The sequence below is a fragment of the Carassius gibelio genome, chromosome B13 (genome assembly GCF_023724105.1).
Source record: "Carassius gibelio isolate Cgi1373 ecotype wild population from Czech Republic chromosome B13, carGib1.2-hapl.c, whole genome shotgun sequence".
In the NCBI taxonomy this organism is placed as follows: Eukaryota; Metazoa; Chordata; class Actinopteri; order Cypriniformes; family Cyprinidae; genus Carassius; species Carassius gibelio.
The window spans coordinates 28,579,232-28,599,715 of NC_068408.1; the positions used below are offsets into that span (position 1 = coordinate 28,579,232).

Here is a 20,484-nt window from a genome sequence, read left to right on the forward strand (position 1 = left end):
ATACATTGTGTGTACGTACATGTGTGTGTGTGTGTGTATGTGTGTATATATGTATATATATATATATATATATATATATATATATATATATATATATATATATATGTATATGTGTATATATATATATATATATATATATATATATATATATATATACATACACATACATATATCTCTAGCTATCTTCAATGCATGATTGTTTATAAATGTATAGAGGGAGAGATAAATGGCAAAATGTATCTCAGATATAAACAAATTTGCTTTTTCTTATTCTTTTTGGAACTAATTTGTACATAAATGAACTAAGCAAACCAAACATGTTCACATCTGAAATTAATTTAGAAATTTATCAAAAACTGTGTGGTTCCCAATTACCAACACACACATTTGTTCCTCGGGTTCTCTAGTTAAACATATCCACAGCACCACAGCAAAACCTTTACCATTCCCAAAATGGCTCCTACTAATAAAGTACAATATGCAATATAATTGCAATAAAATGCAATAAAATGAAACCGTACACTTGAATATATATATATATATATATATATATCCACTGTTAAAGTGTACGGTTTCATTTTATTGCATATTGAAATAAATATTTCTGAGTTCTGTATCAATCTGTTATTTTTTTTATTTATTTTTTTTCTGTTATCCATACAGTGTTGTAAAGTCATGAAGCTATGTATATTTCCTCAGAATCACTTGTTCTCTAAATGAAAAATTGTTTTGAAATGTTTGGAAGCTGCAATTTAAAAATACAAGGCAATTAATGTTTCCCTTTTTACTGTTATTGTCACCACAGCAAAACCATTCAAGCGATCCAAAATCCATTCGCAATTTAAGTTTCTCAATGTTTTGGCATCATATAGACAAAGTTTGGTGTGTATAGTGTACTTCCCCTGTGAGTATGCATTAATTCACAGCTATATTTTTCCAAAAATCCATATTAAAATCAAAATAGCCGACTTCCTGTTGGTCGTAGCTTATGACTTTGACCCATACTCAGAATTTGTGCTCTGCATTTAACCCATCCAAAGTGCACACACACAGCAGTAAACACACACACACTGTGAACACACACCCAGAGCAGTGGGCAGCCCGAGGAGCAGTTTGGGGTTCGGTGCCTTGTGTGTACGTCATGGTAAGTCATGGTATTGCCGGCCCAAGACTTGAACCCACAACCCTAGGGTTAGGAGTCAAACTCTTTAACCACTAGGCCACGATTTAGGATTAGCTGTCCTGTGGAATGAGGCACATTTGCAAATGTACTCTACATTTGATACATTGTGTTAGCAGTGCAAAAGATTGTGGGTTAAATTCCCAGTACATACTCGTAAATTTTATTTTTACTTTAATAAAATATAAAAACATTTTATTCAAATACACCACAATATGTTCATTTTAGTTAGTTTGTCTCGTTTATCGAGCCTGATTGATATGTTTTATATAGTATAGATTGATTTTGTTTGTTCCTCTTACTCCTACTAACTACTTATTCAGTGTGTGTTACATGAACAAATTGGGATCTAAAATAGACATGTGAATATTCAGCTGAAAGCCCTGTTACAACGAAATGTGACATATGACACATCTTATGGGCCAAAATATATATACTTAGAACAGAGAAAATAAGTCGTCTGAAATTGTTCTAATTTTCTATAATTCTTTTTTTTTATTTATTTTTTTATTGTGGCTGTTTTCTTTTTATTGCTTGGTGTTAATAAAACTAGTTGTGACTTTCTTTGGCAGCGTGTTGAGTAAATGTATTGTTGGTAGTTGCAAGTTATGAGTGAAAGAAAAAAAAAGACAATAGATTAAATAATTTGAGTTTATTGAATTTTGCAGGTGGTTATTTTGAGCAACCCCCTTTTTTTTTTCTTTTTTTTTTGGCAGGCCTATACCTGTCTGGCGCCCAAAAAAGTTACATTTAAATGATTTATCAAAATCTTGACAGCAAATTTTTTCTGGGGCCCACCACTGTTAAAGAGTGGCACCTGAACAGGGACCTTGAAGCCACAGACCAAATGTGAACTATGACTTAAACATGAACGGTAAAAAAAAAAAAAAATTCAGAAGGTTGTTGGTGTTGTTTTATTGCAAACCTCTGAAATTGTGTGTTGATTGATTGAATTTGAATTCATTTGTGAGAAGTTATCTGAATGTTTTTGTTTCCTTTTTGGGTTGAAACAATTGTGTGAGCAAATTGGAAAAGTGTGTATGTGTAAGAAATTACTAAATGCTAATATTGGTGGAACTGTTTATTTAACCTTGTTGTTTAATATATTGCCCCTATAGAATATTATAGTTTATTTTGTCCCGGTTTGTTAGTTTCCTTTAAAATTTTCATATTCATTTACTGATTTTTATTTTACACATAGTTTACACATAAAAATTACCTCCACACCCTCTCCATCTCCATTCACTTGTGTGGATATTGAAGTCCCTGAAGTAGTATCACCAGGACCCCCTTCCTTTACAGCCCCATTATGCCCAAATCTACATGATTCTCCGGGAACCAGAGTGTGCGGTTTGCCACTTTGCCCCTAACAGTTAGCACTCCTGGACAAACCCTCCCCAGGGTATCTCCCCGTGCAGACCATATGCAGCTTTGCTCATCACCTGAATCTTTTCCTCCATCTTCTGTGGGACAGCAGGATTTGCCTTGTGAACTTTCCTACACCTGGCAGAGGAATTCAACAACTTACTCAAGTTAAAGGAGATTTGGACTCCTTAAGAGGCTAGCCAGAAACAGGAGAGTGCAATGATTCAGCTCACCAGGGAGGTAAAGGACAAGTCATCTCAATATGCAAAACACATTTCCAATATGGGGATGAGGGTTTAAGAGGAGGTGCGGCCTTCCTGTTTCCTATTTTATACAATCAAATGGAATTCTGGGTCTCCAGTGTCAGATGTGAGTCAAACGTTTTTTGACTGCAAGCAAGCGTCTCCCCGCCTTTGTCCTGGTCATGTCCCCACAAAGATGGAGGACAACCAGCAAAAATTACTCAAGTGCATCTCTGATAACAAGCAACACATAGAAAGTTAGATGGATCAATGGACCAAAGCTACCAAATGTATGATCGGAGATGAACTGACAAATGTGAAGACTGCCCTTGTATCTGAGGTATGTTTCTTGGTTGAACAGCTTCAGGTAGAAATTCAAAAAGATCTTAAAGTCATGCACAGGAACCTGCAGACTAGTCAAGATGGTCTCAACAAAGAGCTTCATCTGTGTAAGAAACAAATGGAGGAGTTTAGCACTAACTTTCAAAAATTCCAATCAGACTTAACCCTTTAACTGCCCCACCAAGAAAAAAGCATTTGAAATTTTTTTTGTTTGCATTTCTTATCTCCTTATGTCATTAGTTACCATACTCAATGTATTTTTTTTCAACACGTCCCATAATTTTTAAAATATCGGCCTCTACCAAATGGTTGATATGTCACTTTATGGCAAAAGTACCGGAATTCATACACATACTATGGAAATCAGAAAATATGAACTATAATGAATGATCAGAAAGTTATATTTCTCAGCAAATAGTACATTCTGACAGCAGAAAGGATTATCTGAAAACATTAGCTTAGCTTTTCTACGTTTACCATAAAGTGACAAATCAACCATTTGGTTGAGCAGGCAGTTAAAGGGTTAAAAGAGGTGATGCAAAGAGGTGTGTGAACTTGCAAGCACGATGTCAGACACCGTAATATGCTCTGGTCCCCTCCCTGTTTACCGTGGTGACTAGATGCATAGCAGATTGTCATCACTAAATGGCTGGATGTCTAAGTGGTGCCCACAGAATAACATAGGTTTCATAGACAATTGGACGAGCTTTTGGGGCAGACCTGACCTGTTCAAAAGAGATGGTCTTCATCCCTCCTGGGGTGGCGCCACTCTTCTCTCTAGAAATATGGCAAATAGTCTTAGTTTTTATACTTGACCAACTGGGGCCCAGGTCAGGAAGCAGACAGACTGGCTAAACCGACCGTCTGCTACAGGGGCGGGTCTACGTGGTGGCCAGGGGGGGCACCGGCCCCCCCTGAAATTCGATTGGCCACCCCAGGTGCCCCCCCATAAGATGTCTTGTGATTGGTTCATTCTATGGCCAATCATTTTATAGAATCTACTGAAGTTAGCGATTCAAAGAAGTGCAGCGTCGACAGAAGGTGCGTTCCGTTCGACCGTAAGTGTACTGCGAAGTGGACTTCACAGGGTATTCCGCCATCTTAAGTGAGATTCCAATCGGAAGGGAGCGAACATGTTCAGTTCGAAGGGCACTACGCACGGCACAGGGAATAAGGGAACATCGATACATCACTTCACAGGAAGTGGAGAGCGATTATCCCCCAACTGTCATTGCGCGAAGCACGTCATTACCAGTCAGAACGGCCGTCTTCGCTGACTTCATTCATATTCATTACGGATTGTAAAAAGGTATAATAATAAAAGTGACTAGAAGCAGACGAGGCTCTGCCATTTTTCTTTATTTTACTTTATTTACCTCAGTGTTTACTATACGGCTGTGCGCGGGAAGAAGGCGCACGAGACCGCTATGCAATTATATGACCATTTATTAAAAACACATTTAGGCTATACAGTTAACCAAATAAAAGTTTATTTTCAAATCGGCATGACAGCAGGGCTTCAATTCTGTTAATAGTGAAGTAATAGCAGCAATTGTCAATTAAAGTGTATAATAAACATACGTTTTTCATTATATAGTACTCAATGATTTTTTATTGTATAGTGTACATATTTTAAATGTGATTGTAAATAAAAATTAAAATATGAATGTAGTCTTATATATTTATATCATAATCTGTGCGACCCCATTGGTGACTTTCTTTGGTGACGTTTGCAGGGCGTTCCAAATGAGCAGTTATTGCCAGTGAAGTCCACTTCAACTGATATACCGTGCTCAGGGAGTAGGGAGCAGTGAACACTACGTAGGGACCCTGTCGAATGGAACGCACCTAGAGACACTAGTGATGGGAAGTTTGGATCATTATACTTTGAGTCACGTTCAGCAAAATGAACGAATCTTTTTCTTGAGTAATTTCGTTCATTTTAGCAAAATGTAATTAAAATGTTACGTGTTACTTCCCCAACACATCTAGTAACGTTACTTAAGCAAACGTTGATCACACTACAAACAATACAAAACTAAAATGCTATAAAGACACAGAAAAGATTAATTAATTATTTACCTGGGTCTTCAGTCTGTGATTAACTCACCTCTTGTCTGACAAGTCTTCAGCTTCAAATCATTCCTTAATCACATGACAGATCCATGCGCTATTTCTGACATTTCTGACATTTGTCACTGTTTTTGTTACTGTTTCTTCTGGATCTGTGGTGTTATTATTTTATGAATAAATAAAACCTTGTTATAAATAAAATATTGATTAATTTGTCTTTTTGACTGTCTATCAGTAAATAAACACTAGGCTATATAATAATATAATAATCCAAGTATTTATAGCCTAGTTTATTTTTTAATCCAATTTTGAGTTTGCTGGTATAATAAATGTTTTTCCTAGGCAGACTTGACAAATTGGTCTAATATATACATAAACATAAAACAAAGAGCTGGTAGGTAACCTTTATGTATGTTTTAATATGTTTGTATGGTTTTCTCAGATCAACCTCGTCAGGCTCTGCTCTGCTCGTTGGTCGTGGTTGATTTCAATCCAATGTTCAGTCAACGTTTAATAAAACGCAATAAAAGTAAAATACGCTGGCCAACATCAAACAATAAACAGTCATGGTGATTTGCATATTTTGTATCCGTTTATTTTGTGACAGTGACCACATAGCAAGATTGCACCAAATAACAATATGCACAGAATGTTCCATAATAATACTTGTTAATGCATGAGAGTCAGTCAGTCAGTTAGTCAGTTAAATTGTCAGGCCTAACTTAGTCATTTACACGTGAAATTACGTGGATGCATTCTGTGCATTTCATTCACAATTAAAAATTTTTTTTTGAGATTGAGAATAACAGACACACATAAGTGTTTCTTTTGAAGGCAGGGAAGGCAGTGAAGAAGTAAAGATATAGGGAGTTTCTTTCAAAGAAAAAATAAATTATTTATTCTCAAATTTAATACATACAGGGATGACTAAAAACTACATTAATAAAAAATGTGCTTTATTACTGTATTTGTTTACAAGTAACTTTATTCAAGTTAATAAATAATAAAATCAATAGGATTTGCGTAATATACTGTAGAATTTAGCTTTTTTTTTTAATTATTTTTGGTCACTGGTGGCCACCCCATTTGGAGGCAGTGCCCCAGCATGGCCCCCCCACTGAAAATGCTCTAGGCACGCCCCTGGTCTGCTAGCTGCCTCCCGTCACAGAGGTCAGTTAATTCTCAGCACATAGAAACTCTTTCACCTAGATATCACACTATAGATACTGTGTCTGTTCCCCGAACTAGAAAATACAAAAAACGTCCAATCCAAGTTAAGATTAACAATTTAATTGAGGTTCAACAAATAAAAAACAGATGCAATACTGATAAACAAATGATAAAGCTTGGCTTATTGAATATCAAATCCCTTTCTACAAAAACACTTTTTGTAAATAATATGATCACTGATCATAAGATAGATGTACTCTGTTTAACAGAAACCTTGCTAAAACCTGATGATTACATTATTTTAAATGAGTCCACCCCCCCAAGATTACTGTTATAAACAGGAGCCGCATCTAAAAGGCAAAGGGGGAGGAGTTGCTTCAATTTATAACAACGTTTTCAGAATTTCTCAGAGGGCAGGCTTCAAGTATAACTCGTTTGAAGTAATGGTGTTTCATAACATTATCCAGAGAAACAAATGTTAATGATAAATCCCGTTATGTTTGTACTGGCTACTGTATACAGGCCACCAGGGCACCATACAGACTTTATTAAAGAGTTTGGTTATTTTACATCCGAGTTAGTTTTGGCTGCAGATAAAGTTTTAATAGTTGGTGATTTTAATATCCATGTCGATAATGAAAAAGATGCATTGGGATCAGCATTTATAGACATTCTGAACTCTATTGGTGTTAGACAACACGTTTCAGGACCTACTCATTGTCGAAATCATACTCTAGATTTAATACTGTCATATGGAATTGATGTTGATGGTGTTGAAATTATTCAGCCAAGTGATGATATCTCAGATCATTATTTAGTTCTGTGCAAACTTCATATAGCCAAAATTGTAAATTCTACTTCTTGTTACAAGTATGGAAGGACCATCACATCTACCACAAAAGACTGCTTTTTAAGTTATCTTCCTGATGTATCCAAATTCCTTAGCATATCCAAAACCTCAGAACAACTTGATGATGTAACAGAAACTATGGACTCTCTCTTTTCTATCACTTTAAATAAAGTTTCTCCTTTACACTTAAGGAAGGTTAAGGAAAACAGTTTGACACCATGGTATAATGAACATACTCACACCCTAAAGAGAGCAGCCCGAAAAATGTAGCGCAGCTGGAGGAAAACAAAACTAGAGGTTTTTCGTACTGCTTGGCAGGAAAGTAACCTATCCTACAGAAAAGCATTAAAAACTGCTAGATCCGATTACTTTTCTTCTCTGTTAGAAGAAAACTAACATAACCCAAGGTATTTATTCAATACAGTGGCTAAATTAACGAAAAATACAGCCTCAACAAGTGTTGACATTTCCCAACACCACAGCAGTAATGACTTTATGAACTACTTTACTTCTAAAATCGCTACTATTAGAGATAAAATTGCAACCATTCAGCCGTCAGCTACAGTATCACAACAGACAGTGCACTATAGACCCCCTGAGGAACAGTTCCACTCATTCTCTACTATAGGAGAGGAAGAATTATATATTATATATATTATAATTAAATCATCTAAACCAACAACATGTATGTTAGACCCTATACCATCTAAGCTCTTAAAAGAGGTGCTTCCACAAGTCATAGATCCTCTTCTGACTATTATTAATTCCTCATTGTCATTAGGATATTTCCCCAAAACCTTCAAACTGGCTGTTATTAAGCCTCTCATCAAAAAACCACAACTTGACCCCAAAGAACTAGTTAATTATAGACCAATCTCGAATCTCCCTTTTCTGTCCAAGATTCTAGAAAAGGTGGTATCCTCACAATTATATTTCTTCTTTGAGAAAAATTGTATATGTGAGGATTTCCAGTCAGGATTTAGACCGTATCATAGTACTGAGACTGCTCTCCTTAGAGTTACAAATGATCTGCTCTAATCATCTGATCGTGGGTGTATCTCTCTATTATTTTTATTGGATCTTAGTGCTGCGTTTGACACAATTGACCACAACATTCTTTTGCATAGACTTGAACACTTTGTTGGCATCAGTGGAAATGCATTAGCATGGTTTAAATCGTACTTATATGACCGCCATCAGTTCGTAGCAGTGAATGAAGATGTATCATATCGATCACAAGGGCAGTATGGAGTACCTCAAGGCTCAGTACTAGGGCCGCTACTCTACACGATTTATATGTTACCCTTTGGAGATATCATCAGGAAACATGGTGTTAGCTTTCACTGTTATGCTGATGTTACTCAGCTTTAAATTTCTTTGCGGCCGGTGAAACACACCAATTTGAAAAACTAATGGAATGCATAGTCGATATAAAAAACTGGATGACGAGTAATTTCTTACTGCTAAATTCTGAAAAAACAGAGGTGTTAATTATAGGACCTAAAAACTCTGCTTGTAATAACCTAGAACACTGTCTAAGACTTGATGGTTGCTCTGTCAATTCTTCGTCATCAGTTAGGAACCTAGGTGTGCTAATTGATCGCAATCTTTCCTTAGAAAGCCACGTTTCTAGCATTTGCAAAACTGTGTTTTTCCATTCAATTCAAGTTTATTTGTATAGCGCTTTTTACAATACAAATCGTTACAAAGCAACTTTACAGAAAATTGTTTTTACAATATTTAGTAGTAGATTATGGTGGTGACTGTCAGTTTGTGCACGTTTGACAGGATTTTTAGAAAAAATGAATACAAGACGTAGTCAGCTAGACAATTTGCATTATTGATATTAATAATTAATAATTATTATATGATGCAGTCACACATGTAGCAATAATTGTTAGTTCTGTTTGTTGATTCAGGGTTAACATCATCTGAGGTCCTCTGAGGGGTCAGCATCATCTCTTCTCAGGTGTTCTGGATCCAGACTGGAGCTTGTGTAAATCCTAGTTACGGCAAAACATAGAAACCTAAATAGAGACATCATTAGCATAGCCGCTATCCAACAAAGTAAAATTAGTTTAACCCAAGCTAATGAATAAAAATGCACATTTGATCAGATGCAACTACACTCACAATTGAAGAGATACATTATTCGAATGCTTGGCGAAAGAGATGCGTTTTTAATCTAGATTTAAACAGAGAGAGTGTGTCTGAACCCCGAACATTATCAGGAAGGCTATTCCAGAGTTTGGGAGCCAAATGTGAGAAAGCTCTACCTCCTTTAGTGGACTTTGCTATCCTAGGAACTACCAAAAGTCCAGCGTTTTGTGACCTTAGGGTGCGTGTTGGGTTGTAGCGTGGTAGAAGGCTAGTTAGGTATGCAGGAGCTAAACCATTTAGGGCCTTATAGGTAAGTAATGATAATTTGTAACTGATACGGAACATAATAGGTAGCCAGTGCAGAGACTGTAAAATTGGGCTAATATGATCATATTTTCTTGACCTCGTAAGGACTCTAGCTGCTGCATTTTTGGATTACCTGTAGCTTGTTTATTGACGAAGCAAGACAACCACCTAGAAGTGCATTACAATAGTCCAGTTTAGAGGTCATAAATGCATGAACTAGCTTTTCTGCATCAGAAACAGATAACATGTTTCGTAACTTGGCAGTGTTTCTAAGATGGAAGAATGCAGTTTTTGTAACATTGGAAATATGATTTTCAAAAGACAAATTGCTATCTAATATAACACACAGATTTCTGACTGTAGAGGAAGTAACAGTACATCCGTCTAGTTGCAGATTGTAATCTACAAGATTCAGTGTAGTATTTTTTGGTACAATAATTAATATCTCTGTCTTATCCGAATTTAATTGGAGAAAATTTCTTGTCATCCAATCTTTTACATTTTTAACACACTCTGTTAGCTTAGATAATTGAGAAGTTTCATCTGATCTTGTTGAGATATATAGCTGAGTATCATCAGCATAACAGTGGAAGCTAATTCCGTATTTTCTAATAATATTACCAAGGGGCAACATGTATATTGAAAATAGAAGGGGACTTAGGACGGATCCTTGTGGCACTCCATATTTTACTGATGATAAATGAGATGAAACCCCATTTAAGTAAACAAAATGGTAGCGATCGGACAGGTAGGATCTAAACCATCTTAGAGCCTGCCCTTGAATACCTGTATAGTTTTGTAATCGATCTGTAATCGATTTGTAACTCATCATAATAGTTATTTGAGAATTGTCTTACTAGTCACATGGAGCGAAGTGTCCTGGAGATATTGTCAGAGAGCAGCTCCACTCCGATTCTGCTGGTGTGCAATACATCAGCGCGAAACAGCCTAGGACGCTCCCAGAAAAGATTCCAGTTACTAACAAATAGCAGTTTCTGTTCTTTAAACCATGACCACAACCATTCATTTAAAGCAAAAAGTCTACTGAACCTTTCGTGTCCTCATCGATACGTGGGCAGTGGTCCTGACACGATGATCGTCGCCGTGGGCGTCGTGCTGCGAACCGTCTCGATCAGGCTGCTGAAGTCCCTCTTGAACGTCTCCGTCTGTCGCAGCGTGGTGTCGTTAACCCCGGCGTGAAGCACGACCGCTCTGGGGCTCTCGTCGGCCTTCAAGATCGCGGGTATCTGCGCAGAAACATCGAGAGCACGAGCACCAGGGAAACAATGAGTGTGCACTTTACCTTCGGCTAACGTAGCACGGATGTGTCGGACGATGGAGTCTCCGATGATCACAGCGTCGCATCCTGTCTCGCGGAGGGCAGCAAAGTGGATCCGAATGGAGATCTCGAAGGCAGGAGGGGGATAAGTTGTTGCCCGGGGCCCGGCTCGCGTCCTCCGCTGTGGATGCACCCAGGGTCCGTGGTGTCCCGGTGTCGGAGTGAAGGACCTCTGGGAAGATCGCGTCCTGGGTGCACCGGGCCTGTACAGAGAAACACACGGAGTAGACGTGGTGGGACTGTTAACGGCACGCTGTATACTTACCCCGGACTTGTGAGCGTCAGCCCGGGATGATTCCAGCGCAGCTCTCCGCTCTTTCAGCTGGGCCTGCCTCACCTCCAGGTCGCGAATCTGCTTCCCCACGGCCTCGATCCCCACCTGCAATCAAAGGTAGACATTCATCCGCCATTAAAGCAAGTAACCGTGAGTACAGCAGTGGTAATGTGTGTGAATCGAGTATTAGCAATGTAAGTGCAGTTATCTGCAACCACGCCACTGATGCTAACAGGCTATAAGCTAATAGCGGACCCGGGAGATCAAAATAAAACTAGTAATAGCGAGGCGCTCTGATTGTTTTTGTTGTAGAATACAATTGAGGATATATTCACACGTTATATAAACGGAAACGGTGTATAAAATTGATTTTTAAGTTAAAAATTGTCTATAAAAAGAATATTGTGACGGAGCTCAAACGCAGTACAGACACCAACAACAAACAGGAAGTGAGATGCCTTTAACTATCCATCTCAAAAATATATCTAAATTATGGCCGTATAGATTTTAAATTATTGCTTATTACTTATAAAGCCCTGAATGGTTTTGCACCTCAGTTTTTGAATGAGCTCCTTTTACATTATAATCCTCTACGTACGCTACGTTCTCAAAACTCAGGCAATTTGATAATACCTAGAATATCAAAATCAACTGCAGGCGGCAGATCCTTTTCCTATTTGGCGCCTAAACTCTGGAATAATCTACCTAACATTGTTCGGGAGGCAGACACACTCTTGCAGTTTAAATCTAGAATAAAGACCCATCTCTTTAACCTGGCTTACACATAACATACTAATATGCTTTTAATATCCAAATCCGTTAAAGGATTTTTAGGCTGCATTAATTAGGTAAACCGGAACCGGAAACACTTCCCATAACACCCTATGTACTTGCTACATCATTAGAAGAATGGCATCTACGCTAATATTTGTCTGTTTCTCTCTTATTCCGGGGTCACTGTAGCCACCAGATCCAGTCTGTATCCAGAGCAGAGGGTCACTGCAGTCGCCTGGATCCAGTACGTATCCAGACCAGATCGTGGATCAGCATCTAGAAAGGACCTCTACTGCCCTGAAAGACAGCCGAGACCAGGACAACTAGAGCCCCAGATACAGATCCCCTGTAAAGACCTTGCCTCAGAGGACCACCAGGACAAGACCACAGGAAACAGATGATTCTTCTGCACAATCTGACTTTGCTGCAGCCTGGAATTTAACTACTGGTTTCGTCTGGTCAGAGGAGAACTGGCCCCCCAACTGAAACTGGTTTCTCCCAAGGTTTTTTTCTCCATTCTGTCACCAATGGAGATTCGGTTCCTTGCCGTTGTCGCCTCTGGCTTGCTTAGTTGGTGTCACTTCATATACAGCGATATCGTTGACTTGATTGCAAATAAATGCACAGACACAATTTAACTGAACAGAGATGACATCACTGAATTGAATGATGCACTGCCTTTATCATTTATCATACTTTTCGCAAAGTCTAACATGGAACTGCACATGATTGGTGGGAAGTTGCTCACTCTTCCACTTTCTCCTGGACTGAATTCGAAGCAGCTTTCTTCTCTGCTTTTCTTTCAGAGGACTATGAGGATGAGTTGGCTGTGTGAGTCAGATCTAGGACTCGAGAACGAGAACCTATTAGAGATTTGGCCTTTTCCTACAGAGCATTGTGCAAGAGATAGAAGAGCACATTAACAGAATGCAAAATTGTAAAAATGATAATAAAAAAAATATTAGACCTCACCTTGCCAGTCAACTCCACAGTCGAGTGTCTACAGTGGAAGAACTGGTGAAGCTAGGTCATCAATTAGAAAAGGACTATGAGCAGCAACTCCGGTATGATTAACCTCCTGTTAATCTCTCTGGACAAGTCCGAAGTTCAGTGCTGGCGGTGTAAAGGACACCATTCCCCAGGGAACTGTCCTTAATTTACATCTCTTTCAAGTCAGCCATCCCATCAGCCTGAACCATATTACCAGAAATGACCCCCCTAAAATCTAAAACAGGATGGGTTACCCTCCCACAAGCACTGTCTCAGCCACGGTGGCATCACCTCTCACCTCCAGTCTGAGAACTAACCAGGTTGGTAACAACCAACAATTCACAGTACCCCAATAGCTAGTAGTCCTTATCACTATTGGCACCTGGAAAGGAAAAGCTATTGTGGACACTGGAGATAGCTATCTATGTATACCTAGCAAACGGCGAGGCTGAAGTTCCCCTCACGAAAAAGATGGAAGTCTCAGGTTCTGTGTTGACTATAGAAAGGTCAATGCTCTCACCAAGAGTGAATCATATTTTTGAGTTAAGTTTTTAAAGTGTTAGGAGTTCTAAGCTCAGAAACTTATGTTTCTGCTACAATTCTCAGGTATGTCCGTTTACAGCTTTCTGAGAACACTAATGCTGAAGTAGTGCATCAGGTCAATTGAAGTGAAAACTAGCCCACATATGCTGAAAAGCTTCTCTCTCAGTGAGAGAAAGCTGCTTCATTCACTGTTAAGTCCAAAATTTCCCTACATGAAAGATTCTTCTGAATTTAAATGTTTTTAGTTTTTTTGCAATGCAGAAAGACAGTTTTTAATGTGTTAGAAGTTCTATGCTCAGAAACATATGTTTTAGCTTCAATGCTCAGTTTTGTCAGTTTACAGCGTTCTGAGAACACTAATCTTCTCTCTCAGTGAGATAAAGCTGCTTCATTCAATGTTAAGTGCAAAATATGAGGCGCCGTGTAGGACTTATATCAAACTGTGTGAAAGCAATAATATATGTATGTGAAAGGAGAATGCAAGTGTGTGAAAACAAGAATGTATGTATGTGAAAGGAGAATGCAAGTGTGTGAAAAAAGAATATATGTATGTGAAAGGAGAATGTAAGTGTGTGAAAGCAAGAATATATGTATGTGAAAGGAGAACGTTAAGTGTATGAGAGTGCCAGAATGAGGTAAGTCTTGCACGGCCCCTCATAGAATCGCGTATTTTGTTTCGGCCTTCGAGCCCTGGCATACAAAGCATCAATAACAAGCAAATGATGCCAACATCATCCGCCGGCGAAGTTCACGGACCATGATATCACACTCCCCAGCTGTAAGGTAACCTGCTAGAAAAAGGTGAGAATTTCACATCTATGCAATCTTCACGAAATACCTTCCAAATGCTATGCAAGTTAAACAGAGAGAGAGAGAGAGTAAAATGTAAATTGTAAAAAATGTAAAAAAAAATAAAATAAAATGAAAGCAATCCATGTGTCATACAGATCTATTGTGGCTGTGTTGTGTCACATGACAAGCATGACACATCGGCATGGAAACAATAAGGCGGTACATTCTAAAATACAGTCTCGGGCTCAGCTAGAATATATTAAACACATGTGCGAAAGGGTTTTACATACCACCACACACATACCACCCACCCACACATGGTATAACTGTCTCAAATGTTTGTCAAAACATTTGTTACAATGTTAGAATTACAATAATTAACTATAATAATAAAAATAATAATGTCCAGAGATGAAGCAAGAAAATAAGAGAAAGTAAAAATACACATATATTTACACAAATAAGCATTTTTTAGCTGCAGTGCTTGCAAGCAAAATAGCATAGCCTTCATGAGTCATGCGAAGTGAACTGATATTACCTAGTATCCAAATTTTAGGATCAGGATCAATATGATTCTTTGAAATTTCTGAAATTGTTGCAATAGCATACTTCCAGAATGTCTCTAAGGCTGGACAACTCCAGAGCATATGAAGAAGAGTCCCAGTAGACATCTTTGATACATGGCAGAGATCTCACCATTCATTTGTTTAGTCTGTGGGGGTGTAATATGTTCTATGTAAGATGTTAAATTGAATTTGTCTGTGTTTGGTGGATACCAGAGTATGTGAGTGGAGTGGAGTGGCAACAATTTCCCCTCAGAGCATTTAATAATCACTCCGCTCCGGGTTCACAATTTCCCGCTCCCGCTCCACTCCGCGCTCAGTGATACCTGAAACACCGCTCCGCCTTCGCTCCATGGCTAAAGTATTTCAGTATGTTTGAAATGTTATGTTCATAACTGTCACGGAGACGAACCCCATGATTCCCTCTACTAGCCAGCAGAGGGCTCCATCTCCTGAATATTGACACTCACGCACCCACACACTCACTTAAACTGATTCACAACTACACTACCCATCTACCCCGTGCCTTGGACTCTGATAACCACACAGGTGCAGCTTATTTGTACTGCTATATAAGCTGCACAACTACATCAGTTTAACGCGAAGTCTTGTTTTGCTCCGGGTGACATTTCCAAGCATTATTTCCCGTGTTTGGGTTTCCCGTTTACCGTTTGTTTACCGTTTCTTGAACCATTGCTGCCCGCCTCTTTACCTTGGACTGTTTATTGGACTCTGAATATTGCCTGTGACCCCGATCTATTGCCTGTGTTTGACGACGATTCTGGTTATCTCCACTGTTGTGTTTGCTGGTTTTGACCCCTGCCTGTACGACCACGAGTTGTTTAATAAAGCTTGCAAGATGGATTCCCCGTCTGGTGATGACTCATTACAATAACGTAGCCTATATTAAAATAAAAAATAAAATAACAGGAGAGTTTAAAAGTGGTTTAGGCTATTGTGTGCAAACGTTTTTTCCTACCACATGCCAAACTAATAACATGGATGTCAGCATTAATATAATTACTGTATTCTGCTGTGCAAATTTTGTTTGTGATGAAAATAACAGTACATTTTTATTTTATCTACAGATCAATGCATTTCTTACAGATTTATGCTCATTCAAAATCAGATACAGATGAAGTAACACTGTAAGATTACATTTCTTTGAATGCATTTTCGCGAAAACGATTGCGTGTGAATGTGCTGTAACTGTTTAAATCATGCTTCGACCCGAAAATATTCAGTAAAAGGAACAGACAAACTCCTTGAGAACTAACCAACTTCCCGCTCGGTTATTGTCGTCATTGTAACCTTCTGATTTGAGAGATCCATCTGTATCAAGCTATAGTTAAATATGTTTAACGTGAATACTTGCTAAATATGCAGTTATATTACGGGCCATTGGCATGAATTGTACTCGTGATGGAGCGGTGGTGGTGGAGTGCTCTTGGAGCGAGTGAAAACCACAATGCTCCGACTTTTAAAAAATCCGCTCCTCGCTCCTGTCAAAATCACACCGCTTCGCTCCCACTCCGCTCCGCTCACATACTCTGGTGGATACCAATTGTAACCCAGGTCATTAACTCGGGTCACTAATATTTATAATTATTATTCTTTTATTTATATCACTATAAAATTAATAGTAAGAAAAGAAGGACATAAAGTAAAATGTATGTATTTAATTACAAATAATCCCAAAACATAGAAGTTGAACTAAATCCTTATTGGTGAGGTGAAAGGTTAGCCCCGCCCTTGTTGGAAAGTTTCCAAAAAAAGATCGTGTCAAGCAGAGATGAGAGAGAGTGAGAGAGATTGCGAACGACACGAGACACGACAGTGATAGTAGATTAAATGATTTGAGAATCGCTGTTTAATAATCCAGCTATAGATCATTCTAAAGTGAGAAGTAGATTTATGTTCAAGCTTTGAGAAGTTCATTGTGAACTTGATGCGACAAGAAGTTAACACTAACGTGATAGGATCAATCTTGCGATCTTTTTCCTTGAAACTGTTTTTTTTTCTTTTGTTCTCTGATTTATTTCTTCTTGGTGAGTACAAATTTCTTTATAAGAAATGTATTTTCGAAATGTGGATACTGTTTTTGTAATCTCAATGTGTAAAATCCATTTGAAAAATGATGTGATGTAAAGAAAAAATAGGTTGAAAATGCTTTAAGTGTTTCTGATATAATATGTGAGTGCATATATGTTTGAAAGACATACTTTTTGTTGAGATGATATTTTTCTCTATTGTAAAATTGGTGCCATGCGGTGCTAGCTTTGCTAATACTGCATATATACTCTAGTGTGTTGATTAAGCACAGTGGGACTAGCATGTATTTGTTTCTTGTATCCAAATAATTGAAACAGACATTTTAGTAATTTGAAACTGTTTATTTGAATGAGTTTAACTGATGATTGTTTTGGCTTTGTTTTTGCAAGGCCGGGTTTTTTTTGTGGTTCTTGTTTTATTTCTCTCTTTTGTGAGCTTCTGAATTGCTGCTGTGATCTTGAATTCTGTCCTGGCTGTGGATCCTTATCCCTGGTTTGGACTGGCGAGCCATCCCATATTCTTGTACCTGGAAACAGAGCAAAAGAGTTGTGAGGGCTGCAAGAAAGACATTTCTGATTGGTAGGACAGACTGCACACATTACGGGTTTTCTTTATTTTTCCAAGTTTTTCCTGGATTTCCCTGAGGACAAAGTTTTTTTTCCTTCATGGACTGTACTCATTAATTCATTTTTGATGAACATTCCTATTTCTGGAATTTGAAATTGAGATATTGAACTTGAAATTGAGACACTGAGGTCAAATTTCAGAAACTGACGTTTGGAATTGTTGACTGTTTCTGTGTTTTTTTCATTTATTTCAAATACTGTGTGTTACTGTTATCCATTTGTTTTATTTTTGTTTTGTTTTATTTCATTCTACCAATTTCGAAAAATACAACATATGCAAGACAACAAACAAAGAGAAAACAAATACACTTACCTTTTAATTAGCTACATTCCAGTATTCCGAGTGGTTCATTTATTTTATTAATTTTTACTATCATCTTTGCTAATAATTGCTTCTGTGAGTCGATCCGAAAATCTTCTGTTTCTGGTCCATGGTTTATATTTTGTAGGATCTAGTATCGAGCCGTGTGCTACACAATAATGTTTGTGACTTTTCTAGAAGAGTACACCAATCATTAACATCATAAGAACACTCCAAATCTGATTCCCATTTTTGCTTTGTTGAAAATCTTTGGTATGCTGGAAGATTGCTTATAAGAGTTTTGTATATAGAAGATGTTAAGCCCTTTGTAGAGGTATGTCTGATATTGAGCAGTCTGTCATCAAATAGGGATTTTTCAGATATATTAGGGAATGACTCCAATGATTGACTTATTATATAGTGTCTTATTTGTAAGTACTTAAAAAGGTTATCCTTTAAGGCAAGTTAAATAATTCAGATATCTGAAGGAAGCTAGTAAATATTCCATTTACATAAAGATCACCAATTGTTTAAATTCATTTCTTAATCCAGCTTTGTATAGTTTTGTCAAAAATTGGCACTTGGGATATTAGGATTTCCATCAAGAGGAGTGTTTAAAAGTTATGACGTTTAAACCCAAGAGTCTATGTGATTCCTGCCATGCATCAAAGGTGTTCAGGAGAACAGGGTTTTTTCGCAATCACAGAAAGTTCCTTCCTTGTGCCCAGAAATGGAATATCTTTACTGGGGTAGTTTTCATTTCATGCTGCTCTATTGAGACCCATCTCACATCACTGTTTTTTAGATGCATCCATATCCACAATTGTCGGAACTGTGATGCTAGATAATAAATTCAAAAATTTGGGAGATTCAGCCCTCCTTTAGCATTTGGGGCCTGAAGTGACACATTTTATATTTTTTAACTAGAGGCAGGCCATTTTACTCTCTCTCCCTGTGTACTTTGTATAGCGTTTGGAAGGTATTTTGTTAAAAGTGCATAAAAGTGAAATTGTGAAATTCTCATCTTTTTCTAGATCGAAACTGCCAATTAAATGATGTTCTTGTAACAAGATTCGTGAGGAGCACATCAGATACTTAGCCTAATCAACATAGGTGGACCACAATCTAGTAATCAATCCCACAGTACAAATATCGCTGACTTACCTCTATCCATTGACGGTTTATAAGCGAGCACAAAGTTCCTGTTGGATGCTGATGAAAGCCTCCTGGCCACATGTTCCAAATCTGGCAGCTGTCCTCTTGTCCATTTGCTTTTGGGGGGGGTACTCTAGGTTTGGGCCCTTCCTGAGCTCTGAGCACTTCCCCGGACAGCATGCCAATGTAGCAGAAATGAGTCAAATCAGACAAATCAAAGAGTCTATCAGAGCTGTGTGCATTGAAACATGAGCTGAATTCCTCAGGAAGTCATAAATCAGTTCTAGTGCCACAGGAACCAAACAAGATAACCAATCAACCAACTTGTTCACACAACAGCTTTCAACATTAACACCAATAGAACAATTATTGACAATTTTAATTCAAAGAAGAGATTGTCAAATTTATTGTTCGTGATTGGAATGCAACGCTGGACATCACATGTAAACCCAGGAGATCAAGTTAAATACTTGCATTGACTTCCCCCCCCAGCCAGTGAAACCAGACTGAAATTCCTAAGGGGGAAGGGCTATAAACCTTTGTCTTCACAGAAAAGTCCTTTGCCAGAGAATGGCAAAGAAACCCTTTTTATACATTATATATGGACCAGAATGAACTCAAAAAAGACTTATGAATGAATCATTCCATTGCTTAACTCCATATTCATTTACGTGTAACCCACACATTTGACTATCATGTATAATCACTTATTGTGTATGTCTTTTGATAACTATAGGATACCTAGTCATGTCTAGTATTCAAATAATCGCATTTTCTTGCTTGATATTGTCCTGACAATCATTTATTTGTAAAATATATCATAATCATGTTATAGGAATCATGTCCAAAATTAGACCCTGTGAGGCAAGAACCACATGCTTGGTAAGATAAACAAATGATTTATGATACCCACCCCAAGAACATATCTGATTGGTCAAGGCAACATTTGAGGGGTGGCCAACAGGAAGTTTTAAATACTTTGGACACGATGTAATTTTTGCTTTTAGTCATGCCTTGCTTTTAGTCTGCTTTTAGTTCTAGTCTAGCTGCTGCTATTAGCCATGTCGGCTTTTAGTCTAGCATTGCTTGTGCTATCAGTCATGCGGGCTTTTAGTCTGCTTTTAGTTCCAGCCTTGCTCGTGCTATCAGTCATGCCTGCTCTTAGCTTGTAGCTTTGCTACCTAGCTTTAGCTTGTAGCATCTAGCCATGCGGTTAGTCATCATGGTTCTTTGAGCGCGGTTCCAGCGTGCCTGCCTGCTGCTACTTATGCCACAATGAGAAGGAACACAACCTAGTCTCGTCAAACTTTATTTCTTTTCTTTTCCGTTTGAGAGTTTCGTGTTCTGAGTTAAGTTTTGTAACGTCGACCTCGTCTGCGCGTTTGAACTCCAACCAGCCACACAACTCCAGCTTCAGCCAACGCCCAAGCACGGGCTCCCCAAGACG

General features: G+C 38.1%; 1 long non-coding RNA gene across 1 annotated transcript; it reads left to right on the forward strand.

Moving 5' to 3' along the window:
• The first annotated feature begins 131 nt into the window (after nt 1–131).
• LOC127970076 (uncharacterized) lies at nt 132–5,419 on the forward strand. The gene is made up of 2 exons (XR_008156508.1): nt 132–4,438; nt 4,866–5,419. It is a non-coding gene; the product is annotated as an uncharacterized LOC127970076 (long non-coding RNA).
• Nucleotides 5,420–20,484: the final 15,065 nt, after the last annotated feature.